The following is a 13854-nucleotide window of genomic DNA, read 5'->3' on the forward strand; positions in this document are numbered from 1 at the left end:
GCAGGGCCCCTGGCAGATACATTTAAAATGTCGGTATCCACGGGTGAGGTGCCGGATGATTGGAGGATAGCTCATGTTGTTCTGTTGGTTAAAAAAGGCTCAAAAAGTAATCTGGGAAATTATAGACTGGTAAGTTTGACGTTAGTAGTTGGTACATTATTGGAAGGAGTACTAAGAGATAGGATCTACAAATACTTGGATGGACAGGAACTTATTAGGGAGAGTCAACATGGCTTTGTGCGTGGTAGGTCATGTTTAACCAATCTATTTGAGTTTTTTGAGGAAGTTACCAGGGAAGTGGATGAAGGGAAGGCAGTGGATGTCTACATGGATTTCAGTAAGGCCTTTGACAAGGTCCCGCATGGGAGGTTAGTTAGGAAGGTTCAGTCGCTAGGTATACATGGAGAGGTAGTAAATTGGATTAGACATTGGCTCAGTGGAAGAAGTCAGCGAATGGTAGTGGAGGATTGCTTCTCTGAGTGGAGGCCTGTGACTAGTGGTGTGCCACAGGGATCAGTGCTGGGTCCATTGTTGTTTGTCATCTTTGCTGATGATACAAAGATTGGAGATGTAGTGGACAGTGAGGAAGGTTTTCAAAACTTGCAGAGGGATTTGGACCAGCTAGAAAAATGGGCTGAAAAATGGCGGACAAGTATGAGGTATTGCACTTTGGAAGGACAAACCAAGGTAGAACATACAAGGCAAATAATAGGACACTGAAAAGTGTAGTAGAATAGAGGGATCTGGGAATACAGATACATAATTCCCTAAAAGTGGCGTCACAGGTAGATAGGGCCATAAAGAGTGCTTTTGGTACATTGGCCTTTATAAATCCAAGTATTGAGTATAAGAGTTGGAATATTGTTGTGAGGTTGTATAAGACATTGGTGAGGCCGAATTTAGAGTATTGTGTGCAGTTTTGGTCACCTAATTATAGGGAGGATATTAATAAGGTTGAAAGAGTACAGAGAAGGTTTACAAGGATGTTGCTGGGACTTGAGAAATTGAGTTACAGCGAAAGGTTGAATAGATTAGGACTTTATTGCCTGGAGCGTAGAAGAATGAGGGGAGATTTGATAGAGGCGTATAAGATTATGATCGGTGTAGATAAAGCGAATGCAAGCAGGCTTTTTCCACTGAGGCTAGGGGAGAAAAAAGCTAGAAGACATGTGTTAAGGGTGAAGGGGGAAAAGTTTAAGGGGAATATTAGGGGGTGCTTCTTCACACAGAGAATGATGCGAGTGTGAAATGAGCTGCCAGATGAAGTGGTGAATGCAGGCTCACTTTTAACATTTAAGAAAAAGTTGGACAGGTACGTGGATGAGAGGGATGTGGAAGGATATGGTCCAGGTGCAGATCAGTGGGACTAGGCAGAAAAATGGTTCGGCACAGACAAGAAGGGCCAAAAGGCCTGTTTCGGTGCTGTAGTGTTCTACGGTTCTAGTACTTCCTCTGCCAGATTGCACTTGTCAAGCGTGTATATGCTGCATATGATGCAATTACTTCATTGTTCTTCATAATCCCATTATCCGCAGCACCATTCTTACCACGTGAACAATGATTTGGACATACCTCCTCAATTCATTGTGTAATATTCACTGTGTTCCAATTCTGTTTGTGTCTCGGTAACATTAAAAGAAGAAGTTTAAACATCCAGCAATGAGTCAACAAAACTACAAAGAACAAAGAACAAAAACAGCCCGGGGAACAGGCCCTTCAGCCCAATGAGCCTGCGCCGCCATCTTAGCACCGCCAGTCCCCCCCTCCACCCATGACCCTTATCCAATGTTTTATGGCCATCCACATTGAGGGAAACTAATTTAGGGACAATTTATTACTGCCAATCAGCCTTTTAGCACATCTTTGGGGTGTGGGAGGAAACCGGAGCACCCGGAGAAAACCCATGCAAGCAGGGGGAGAATGCACAAACTCCCGCAGACACCGGCCCAAATCCATGTGTCTGCACAGCAATCAGTGATAGTCACCAAAACTACACCAAAAGGTTTGACATTTTAAAACAAAAACAAACTCTATTGTATATAAGAATTAAACAAAGCAAACACTGTTAATTTTTTATAATTATGCTAAAAATTCAGTTCTACCTTTTTCCTCTTCTCAAGAACTCACTTATACATTACAAAAATCTTGAAGATTCATTCATTTCTTTAAGTACCAGTCCAAAATTATGCCATAGCCTTCTGAGATTCACTTTATTTCTCCTCAGTGTTCCAGATATACTTTTGCGGTCAGATTTGAAGGGGACTTTTCAATTAAGGATTTGTGTAACTGATTCATGAGCTTTTCTTTGAGGCCTAAGGTCTGTGGATGTTTCAACTCCATGTTCTGGTTGCCAATTGCCTTTCCATAGTTTTTAAATCTAACTCCACTGACTGCCTCCAGAATAACCGAAACAAAAGATTATTCTCCATCCACAGCTAATCTGTCTGACAATGTGACATGCTTTGGGATGGTCTCAAATAGAAATGTAAACAAATTAATTTATCTTCATCACAACTCTTTTATTCTGTAACATATATGAATAATTTATATTGGTACTGGAGTTTACAACCCTTTTCCCAGAATTTCCAGCTTTTAGTTTACTTTGAGGACATAATGATTGGCATCTTGGCGATGTTGACTACGTGGACTTTAGCAAGGCCTTTGACAAGGTACCGCATCGTAGGTTGTTGCATAAAGTCAAATCTCATGGGATCTAGGGTGAGGTAGCTAAATGGATACAAAATTGACTTCTTGACAGAAGGGTGACAGAGGGTTGTTTTTCAAACTGGAAACCTGTGATCAGCGTTGTGCCTCAGGGATCCACTGTTATTTGTTATTTATTTTAATGATTTGGTTGAGAATATAGGACACATGTTTAGTAAGTCTGAGTGGCATCTGCCACTGGATTTCAGATTTGTCTGACCACAGTGAGCCTGTTGGGTTACAGGGACTGTATGTTTATTGAAAACATTACAGCATGAGATATATTATGTAAAATTATATATATTATGTAAGATATATTATGTAAAATATTATGGGGGAGGGGAGCTATCGGATACCTTGTAGGGAATGAGGACAGGGAGGCGATAGATTTTGAAGGCCAAACAGAAAATGACTGGGAGTGGAGTGGGGATAAAAACTAAACTAGTAAAGCTATTATTGGTGTCATAGCATCTTTAAGGACGATGCAGAGCTCCTACAGGATTCTACATAACAGATTTGGGAGAATTACCAAAATATGACTTGGGTTTTAAACAGAAGCTTTATACCAGCTTTTCTACTGATGCTGTGGCACAAATGCTGTTTTACAGAGTTGATGCTAAAATCAAAAGTGTAAGAGTGGACCCAGAAATAATTTTAGCTAGAATTAGGGCACTTGAGCCAGATTGGGCTGGTAGGTCTGATGGGATTTTCCCTAGGATGCTGAAGTAAATGGGCCTTTAATATACAAGGAATGCCTCATGTACTTAACAATTCATGTTTTTTACCAACTAGAGGATGGTTCTATGTGATTCTATTTTTCAAAGAGGGCAGATAGAACCAGAAACTAGGACAATTCATTTAAATTCAATTATAAAAAAAATGTTAGAAGGTATTAGAGAAATGTTATCTGGGAAAAATGCAGGTTTTTAGAGAATCCTTAAGTCCTATATCATCAATTTGAGAGAATTCTTTTAAAGAGGTTACAAAATTAATGAATAATAAAAGTAGGGTAGATATTATGCATCTAGATTTTTCAGAAAACATTGATAAAGTGCTTCTCAAAAGGCTGCTCAGTGAAGTTGAACTTGTGGCACTAGTCAGTTGATTTTATATTCGTTAACACACTGGATTCATTCATATAGGCAGAGGTAATTATTAATGGTAGTAAGGTTGCATGAGCCAATCACAGTGAGAACCCCATAGGGATCTGAATTAGGTTCATTACCGTTCATCAACTTTATTAATGATATCTCTGAAGGTAGTGGGAGAACAGTCTTCAAGCTTACTGATAAGGTAACAACTCTATGAGAGTCAATCACAGAGGAATCTGCATTAGATTCATTGCTATTCACCACCTTTATCAATGGTATAAATGAAGGCTTTGGGAGAAAGTTTCAGCTTACTGATAAAACAAACGATACTTGGGAATGAGTTTAGAACATAGACCATAGAAAAACTGCAGCACAAACAGGCCCTTCGGCTCACAAATTGCGCCAAACATGTCCCTACCTACTCGGCTTACCTATAACCCTCTATCTTACTAAGTCCCATGTAGTTATCCAAAAGTCTCTTAAAGGACCCTATTGGATCCGCCTCCACCACCACTGCCAGCAGCCGATTCCACGCACCCACCACCTTCTGAGTGAAAAACTTACCCCTGACATTGCCTCTGTACCTGGTCCCCAGCACCCTAAGCCTGTGTCCTCTTGTGGCAGCCATTTCAGCCCTGGGAAAAAGCCTCTGAGAATCCACTCGATCAATACCTCTTAACATCTTATACACCTCTATCAGGTCACCTCTCATCCTTCGTCTCCCTAAGGAGAAAAGGCCGAGTTCTCTCAACCTATCCTCATAAGGCATGCCGCCTAATCCAGGCAACATCCTTGTAAATCTCCTCTGCGCCCTTTCTATGGCTTCCAGATCCTTCCTGTAATGAGGTGACCAGAACAGAGCACAGTAGTCCAAGTGGGGTCTGACTAGGGTTTTATACAGCTGCAGCATTATCACCCAACTCCTAAACTCAATTCCTCGATTGATGAAGGCCAGTACACCATATGCCTTCTTAACCACAATCTCTACCTGTGAAGCCAATTTGAGAATCCTATGAACCCCGACCCCAAGATCCTTCTGATCTTCCACACTGCTAAGAGTCTTACCCTTAACCTTATATTCCGTCATCCCATTTGACCTGCCAAAATGAATCACCACACACTTGTCTGGGTTGAAATCCATCTGCCGCTGCTCCACCCAGTCTTGCATCCTATCTATGTCTCGTTGCAACTTCTGACATCCCTCCAAACTATCCACAACACCTCCAACCTTTGTGTCATCTGCAAACTTACCAACCCATCCCTCCACTTCCTCATCCAGGTCATTTATAAAAATCACAAAGAGCAAGGGTCCCAGAACAGATCCCTGGGGCACTCCACTGATGACCAACCTCCATGCAGAAAAAGACCCATCTACAACTACTCGCTGCCTTCTGCAGGCAAGCCAGTTCTGGATCCACAAAACAATGTCCCCTTGGATCCCATGCCCCCTCACTTTCTCAATAAGCCTTGCATGGGGGACCTTATCGAACGCCTTTCTGAAGTCTATATAAACCATGACTACTGCTCTTCCTTCATCAATGTGTTTAGTCACATCTTCAAAAAACTCAACCAGGCTCGTAAGGCACGATCTGCCTTTGACAAAGCCATGCTGACTATTTTTGATCATACTATACCTCTCCAAATGTTCATAAATCCTGCCTCTCAGGATCTTCTCCATCAACTTACCAACCACTGAGGTTAGACTCACTGGTCGATAATTTCCAGGGCTATCTTTTCTCCCTTTCTTGAATAGAGGAACCACATCCGCAATCCACCAGAACCTCGCCTGTCTCCATTGATGATGCAAAGATCATCGCCAGAGGCTCTGCAATCTCTTCCCTCGCCTCCCACAATAACCTGGGGTACATCCCATCTGGTCTCGGCGACTTATCTAACTTGATGCTTTTCAAAAGCTCCAACACATCTTCTTTCCTAATGTCAACATACTCAAGCTTTTCAGTCCGCTGCAAAATTAAGATTAAATAAATAGTCTCCAGACAGTAATAGTTGCATTAGGGAATGTTGAGCAGATGATGTATTTTGATGGGGACAATTCCAGCATAGATACGTCATACATGGTGTAGAGTGGAAGAAAAAAGTGGAAGCTGTAACTTAGACATAGAAACATTGTTTCTACGATCATAGACCCTTAAAGAAAAATTAGCAAGAGTAGGCCATTCAGCCCCTTGAGCCATTCAGTATTATAAGAGCTGATCACCCAACTCAATGGCCTGATCTCACTTTCCACCATATCTTTGGCCCCTTTGTCCCCCAAGAGCCATATCTATTTTTTTGAAAACATACAATGTTTTAGCCTCAGCTGTTTCCGTGGTAGTGAATTCCATAGGCTTACCATTCTCTGCGTGAAGAAATGTCTCCTCATCTCAGTCCTAAAAGGTTTACACCGCATCCTCAGATGATAACCCCTAGTTCTGGACCCCTCCACCATCGGGAACATCCTTCCTGCCTCTATCCTGTCTAGTCCTGTTAGAATTTTATGAGATCCCCAATTCTTCTGAACTCCAGTGAATAAAATCCTAACTGACTCAATCTCTCCTCATAAGTCAGCCCTGCCAACTGAGGAATCAGTCTGGTAAATCTTCGATGCACTCCCTCTACACCAATATTCCAGGTGTGACCTCACCAAGGCCCCATATAATCAGAGTACGACATCCCTGCTCCTATACTCAAATCCTGTCGCTATGAAGGCCAACATTACATTTGCTTTCTTTACAGCCTGTTGCACCTGCATGCTTACCTTCAATGACTGGGTGTACGAGGACATCCAGGTCTTGTTCCACATTTCCCTCTTTCAATTTATAGCCATTCAAATAATCTGCCTGCCTGTTTTTGTTTCTAAGTGGATAACAATTGGGACATTTAAAGATAAAACTTAAAAATGTAAATCTTGCCATATTCTTGGTTCTACCCCATCTAGCCGACTGTTTTAATCTCCCAACAGGGCCCTGGAAAAAGGTTCAGAGAAGCTTCACTCTCAATTGATTCCTCATTAAGGGCCCTTATATATTAAGATTACCTGTGGTGTTTTACTCTGGAGAGGTGTAGATATGGAGATATGATTGAGGAGCTGATTGGATTATACCATGTCCAAATGGAATGTCATTTGACCTAGACATATATTGGAGGATTAGTTACAAAAGTTAGGTCAGATGCCAGGAATTACTTTAGAGTTGGTGATCTGTGAGCAGATAGTCCATATGGTGAGTGTGGAGTTGCTGCAGATCTTCAAAACATAAGTGAGCAAGGTTCTGTGAATGGAAGAGATCTTGAGTTATAGTGGATAGTTTGATTAGCTTGGAGCAGCACTAACAGTCATCATAAGCTTCTAGAGCGTGCCTGATTACCTTTAGGGATTGGAGAGGCTCTTTCCAAAAGAGACCTACATTTTTTCATCTCTCCCAGGAGATTGCATGACTCTGTGTGCATGTTTGTATGGGGATTGAGGTTGTTCGGAATGTATTGTGCGTTGGGACATGTTTGATAGACAAGCTCGTTTTCTATGTATGTGTATAGTCATAAAAAGGGAATTATCATAGATGAATAGACTTAAAAAATATGCACAATCAAACTATTGAAAGCACACAGAAAAAAGCCACATTAAATAAGTACATGCATTTATACAATGTGATAAAGTGTTCTTTAAAATTTATCAAAGCACTCCACATAATGAATTATTTTTGGAGAGCAGCATTAGCTTTGTTGTTGTAAAGTCTGAAGCTATTTCATGTAAGCAAAGTGTTGCTAACAGCACTGAAACACATGACCATTACTCCTGTTTAGTGAATAGTAGAGAAATAACATTCCTGTCAGCGATCTTTGGAATTAACAAGAAGAATACAGTTACCAGTTCTTAAACATTTGTTTTTTATTTTTAAAAAAGTTGCTGAATTTTTAATACCTAGTTAGAAGCCTGCATTCTGTCACCAAAACACTGCCTCTTAAACATACATGTAATATCCTGTGGGTATCTCAATGGCTGATTTGGTGGCTGATGTGCTCCTGCAATGATAGAATTAAGTTTAAAATGGTGTGGCATTTTAGAGTAGCAGTTCAGGCTCTCCTTGTGTGGAGATGATCTAAATAGATAGTCATAGAAATCCTACACTGCAGAAGGAGGCCATTTGGTCCATCGAGTTCGTGCCAACAATCCCACCTAGGCTTTAACCCTATAACACCACATATTTACCCTGCTAATCCCTCTAACCTATGCATCCCGGGAAACTAAGGGGCAATTTAGCATGGCCAATGCACCTAAACGCACATCTTTGTACTATGGAAGGAAACCAGAGCACCTTTAGGAAACCCACACAGACACAGGGAGAAGGTGCAAACTCCACACAGACAGTGCGCACAATGTGATATATTGGAAGGCTGTTGTTGATAGACAAGTTATTCAGCAGGTATTCACAATTCCTTAGTTCTTGCAAGGAAATTATCAGAAATTGTCAAACCTTTTAACACACACTTCAAATAAATTGAAGCATAATGTCTAATTTGTGATGGAATTGTGTACCTGCAAGAGTTTTCTAACCATGGATGGAAGTTTGTTTAATTGTACTATCACCATTGCTCTCAATGCATATATAATAAAGACATAAACATTGAGTAGACAATGTACATTCTTTCCTTAATCTGAATTTAACAGGCACTAAAAAAATCTGAAAAAATGAACCTCTGAAGTTTAATGCGTAATGAACATCACATCATTCATGAAAGACAAACAGAAATGGTTAATTGCAAATCAACTTGTATTTTTACATTCTACGGGTGGAATTTTCCATGCTGAACTAGCTGAGGTGGGAAAACCGGTGCTCAGCTCACCAGCTGCACAGCCGGTTTTTCTCTCCAGATAATCCAGCACTCTATGCAGAAAAAATCTGGAGGTGTGGCCCTCACTGTCACACCATCAGGACAGGGCCTGAAAACCTGGCAATTGGGAATCTCGAAAGACTCCCCGACCTCTGATACGCAACACAGGAACCACCCTCCACAAGCACATGTAGACACCCCCCACCCCACCAACCCCATGGACATGGCCCCCCCCCCGCAACCAATAAGGGAAAACCCCCAAAGAAGATCCACAGACGAACCTCCTCGCATCAGTTCATCAGTTCAAGGGTACAGCTTAAGTATGTCACTGTGCACGTTCCCTCCCTCCTGGAGTTGTGCTGCTTTACTTGTGTGCTCCCAATGGGTTTCCTTCACCTGGTCCCCATTTTTAAAAAGCAATTGTAAATCTGGCCAACATGGTGTCAGAATTGGGAATTTGGATGTCACCGGTGAGATTCTTGTTTTCTGAGTCTCATGATACTTTGTGCCCATGTCATCAGAGCTCGTGGTGAACATGGGTGTAAAATAGCGGCAAATATTTTTAAGGTCTCCAAAAAATTTAACTAAAATAACACTAGTCCCAAATAGCTAAAACACAGACAAAGGGGACTCACAGTATACAACTGTTCTTCATATATGAGTTGGCCAGTCATTTGCTGAAAGAGGTATCACAGAACAAAAAACCCATAAAGTCCAGTTGCAAGTGCCACAAGATTTTTGCTGCTGAATTATTGGAATAAGGAATAAATGACTATTTATTTCCTAAAAATTATTGACATGTTGTGACAAACCTTGATTCAGAAACAGTACCATAAATAAAATTCATAATTTCTTAAAAATGTCTGCAAAATCTGTAACCATTTTCAAGAATGTTTGAAAAGGACTTTTGTGAGTTTGCATTAATTGTAAAGGAAGCAATTGTAAATTTTTTGGACAATGAGAAATACTGGTTCATGTGACCTGGCAAACTTTGATCTGGCAAAGTTAAGAGAGAAACCATGTGGCTGACAGACACAAAGAAGCTACAACAGGGGATGAACAGTGAAAGTACATTTACAAGGAATTGTATGTAAGTAAGAAGGGTCGGAAAATTGAAGACAGATTAAAATTGTGAACTGGCCAATTCCACTGCTGTGCTTCAGTTTTGCCAGAACTAACCATACCATTTAACAAGGTTGATTAAAGGAGTCAGCTAAAGGGTTCTCTAGGGAATCTGTTACATCAAGACTGTTGCGAACCTAGCTAAATTCAGTGATGACTATCTCTAGGGAACTTGGAAGGAATGGAACTACTATAGCAGATGTCTTCAAGACCAAATTCATTCAGTGCGAAAAGTGAGAGATCTGATGCATTGGGGGCCGAGTTGGAAAGATTACACGTGGTGCCCTACTTGTGTGCAAATGATGCAAATGCTTGTAATCTCCTGGGATAATTTTATTATAACTGCTATTCCATGTGTAAATTGCTTGTTACTTCATGTTTAATTTTCGTTGATTTTGATTCATGATGAAGCTGTAGTTACGAAACGAGAAACCTTGGTGGGAATTTAATTTAAGGGTAGTTTAGTATATTTTTGTTATTTTAATTTCTCCAAGGGGATTGAAGCAATATGAGCTTTGATATTAATCATTAAAACCAAATATGCTAATCGAAACTTGTGGGAAGTTATTGGAACCCATAATTAAGGACAGAATGTTTGAACACTTAAGAGAAATTTGAGCTGATTCGAGACAGCCAGCCTGGATTTGTAAAAAAAATTAGGTTTTTGTGAAAAACCAAAGATATGCTATCCTTGTCCTTCTAGAAGTTAGAGGTTGCGGGTTTGGGAGGTGCTGTCAAAAGAAGCCTTGAAGAGTTATTGCAGTGCATCTTGCTGCCACTGTGTGGCTATGAAGGGTATGAATATCTAAGATGATGGATGGGGTGCCCATCAACTGGACTGTTTGTCTCAGATTATCTTGAGCTTCTGTTGTTGGAACTGCATTCATCGAGGAAAGTGGAGAGTATTCCATTGTACTCCTGACATGTGTCCTGTAGATGGCGAACAGGTAAGTTACTGCTACAGAATTCTCAGCTTCCAACCTGACCTTGTAGCCATATATATATGGCACTTTCTGTTAAACTTCTAGTCAAATGGCAGTGTGCCAGTGTGATTTCCTAGTTGCTGCTGGCAGCCTATCAAAAAGTCATGGTTTGGTATTGAGTGGCTTGTAGCCCATTTCAGAGGGCAGTTAAGAGCCAATTACATCGTGTGGATTTGGACTCACATGCCAACCAGAGCATGTAAGAAAGCAGATTTCATTCATTAAAGGGTACCATGTGAGTTAAATGACAAGCATATAGTTTCTCCTGCCGGAGTGATTTTCCAATCCTGCTGAAGTCAATGAACATTTAAATGTCTCGCCCCATCTGCCATGAGAGAACCTCCCGCAGACTGGGGCCAGAAAATTCCAGCCACAGTCACCATTACTTAGATTTAGTAACTAACTGAACTTCAATTTCACCAGCTACCATGGTGGGATTTGAACTTATGTCCTCAGACCATTAGCCTGAATTCTGGATTACTAGTCAAGCAACATTACCACTACACCACTATCTTACCTCTTGGTGCAGGAGTTTAGGACAGTGATTCCAAAAGTTTTATATGTCATGGTACATCTCTATACAAGAAAAAATATTTTGCGACACGCCTCCTATTTTCTCTGTCTTTTTTCCCTTACTGGAACCTTCATTTTTAACTTCTCCCTGTCCTCTTACCTAATTTTTTTAAACCTCTCCCTGTCTCTCCCACTTCCTCCAGGGTTTTTGCACCTTTTTTGAGTTTTTTTTGTGTAGGTGCACATGGCCTTTGCCTCTAGTACCAAGTCCAGTTTGTCATGCACCTGGGCCTGACCAACATAAAAAAAATTGAAACCACATGTGTGTGGCTCTTTCCCAGCAACTAATCATCAAAAAAAACAAAACTTGCAGAGTAACAGGAAATCTTTCAGGTTCTGTCAACAGTTCAATAAGTACCAACAACCCCTGGAAGAAATTGGAGGAATCCAACTCATACATGAAAACCATGAAGAGTCTTTGCCGTCATTACCACCTTCATGGAGTATCTGATGTGACAGAAAATTGAATGCGTACTTACCATGACTGATGACCTGTATATTCCATCAGCCACTTTAAATAGGATGGAGGAAAGCCTCACCTAAGCCAATCAGAGCCTCATTGATGAACAGCAAAGTGCTCTCCAGTTTGTGGCTAACAGGGAAGAGCAGGTGGGCCATAAGAAGGAAGATGGTGAACGAGCACATGGTAATGACTTTGTTCAATGTGCTCCCACTACTGATCCCAAGACTATAAGTAAACCATATGGCCTCTTGAGCCTGCTCTGTCATTCAATGCGATCATGTCTTTCTTCCCCTTTTTCTCCGTGTCTCTTGATTCTCTGAGAACAAAAATCTGTCTATCTCAGCCTTAAATATATTTAAGTAGAGCAACCACAACCCTCTGAGGTACAGCATTCCAAAGATTCTCAATTCTTTGACTGAAGAGAATTCTCTCCTAAAAGATCAATGAACCGCCCCCCGTAGTGTCTCCAAACAAGTATATCCTTCCTTAAATATGAAGGCCAAAACTGCACTCATAACTCCTCACATGGTCTCACCAAAGCCATGTACTATTGAAGTAAGACTTCCTTACTTTGAAAGGCCAATTCCCTTGCTATAAAGTTCAACATGCCACTTGCCTTTCTGATGGTTTGCCTTCTCGCATGGTAACTTTGTGTTCAGTATACAAGTATCATGGAATCCCTACAATGCAGAAGAAGGCCATTCAGCCTGCACTGACAACAATCCCACCCAGGCCCTATCCCCATAACCCACCCAACTAGTCCCCTGACACTAATGGGTAATTTGGCATGGCCAATCAACCTAACCCACACATCTGGAGGAAACTGGAACATGCAGAGAAAACCCATGCAGACACGAAGAGAGCATGCATTACCCACACAGTCATCCGAGGCTGGAATTGAACCCAGGCCCCTGGTGTTGTGAGGCAGCATAACTATTGTGCCACTGTGCTACCTACACCCAATTTTCTCTGCACTTCAACATTTACAAGTTTCATGCCTTCATACAAACATTCTACTTTCATTTTTCCCCCCAGTTACTAACCTCACACCTCTCCACATTTATACTTCGTGCCATCTTGTTGCCTTCTCAATTAACAAGTCTCTATCTGTCAGCCTCTTTATGTTGTCCTCTTACTTTCCCAATTTGTAGCGTGGGCAAACATGAATACATTGCACCTGTTTTTTTTTGTCTAATTGATTAATTTGGATTGTAAATAGCTGAGGCACCACAACTGATCCTTGGGGCACTCCAGTAGTTAGACTGCCAACTTAAAAAAAGCCCTGTTTATCTTTACGCTTTGCTTCCTGCCCATTAACCAATACTCTATCCATGTTAATGTGATACCCCTCCCCAGCTGCATGTGCCCTGATCTTGTCTATTAACCTCTTGTGTGGCACTTTATCGAATTCAAGTAGACTCCATCTATTGACAGAGGCCACATGCTGCTCCAATGACAGTGTGCTCCTGTGCAGGGCCAGATTGTGCCAACTTTGGCAGAGTCCTTACAGGCCTCAAAAGCCAGAGAATGGATGGCACAGACATCTCAGTCTTCAGAGCAGGGGAATGAATAACCTTCTCTAGCTCGGCAGAAGTGACAGGGGTAAAACCATGTGGAAGTAGTCAGAAAAGGAAAAGGAAGACTTTTTAGTTGTACAATGGAATTCGCTTTTGTGATTATAAAAGCCCATTGTTAACGTATTGTTTATTATAAATGAATTATGCACTTTAAGTTTTAATTGTCCATTAATTTCAGTTTTTCCCTCCCACTTTCCAAATGGACATTAGCCTCGAGGAGAATGGTGTGACCGGAGTGGAAGATGAGCAGTGTTTTTGTGAATGAATTGGAAGGATTTTTGACTGTGAGAATGTGTTTAGGAGGATCCAGCAGGTAGTGAATTCAGAATTGTTGAGCCATTAGGCTTCATACACTTAGAATACCCGAATTGTCTGGATGACCCCAACACAGGTTTTTCAGACCCCTGAGCCACTTGAGACTCCTCACCTTGCAGCTTCTTCATTGAGGCTGCAGAGGAGAGTTTACCTTCCTTTGCCTGTAGCTCCAGTCCTCACTGTACCACAATGACGTA

The sequence above is a fragment of the Carcharhinus amblyrhynchos genome, chromosome 10 (assembly GCF_965287045.1).
Source record: "Carcharhinus amblyrhynchos chromosome 10, sCarAmb.v2.hapA, whole genome shotgun sequence".
Classification (NCBI taxonomy): domain Eukaryota; kingdom Metazoa; phylum Chordata; class Chondrichthyes; order Carcharhiniformes; family Carcharhinidae; genus Carcharhinus; species Carcharhinus amblyrhynchos.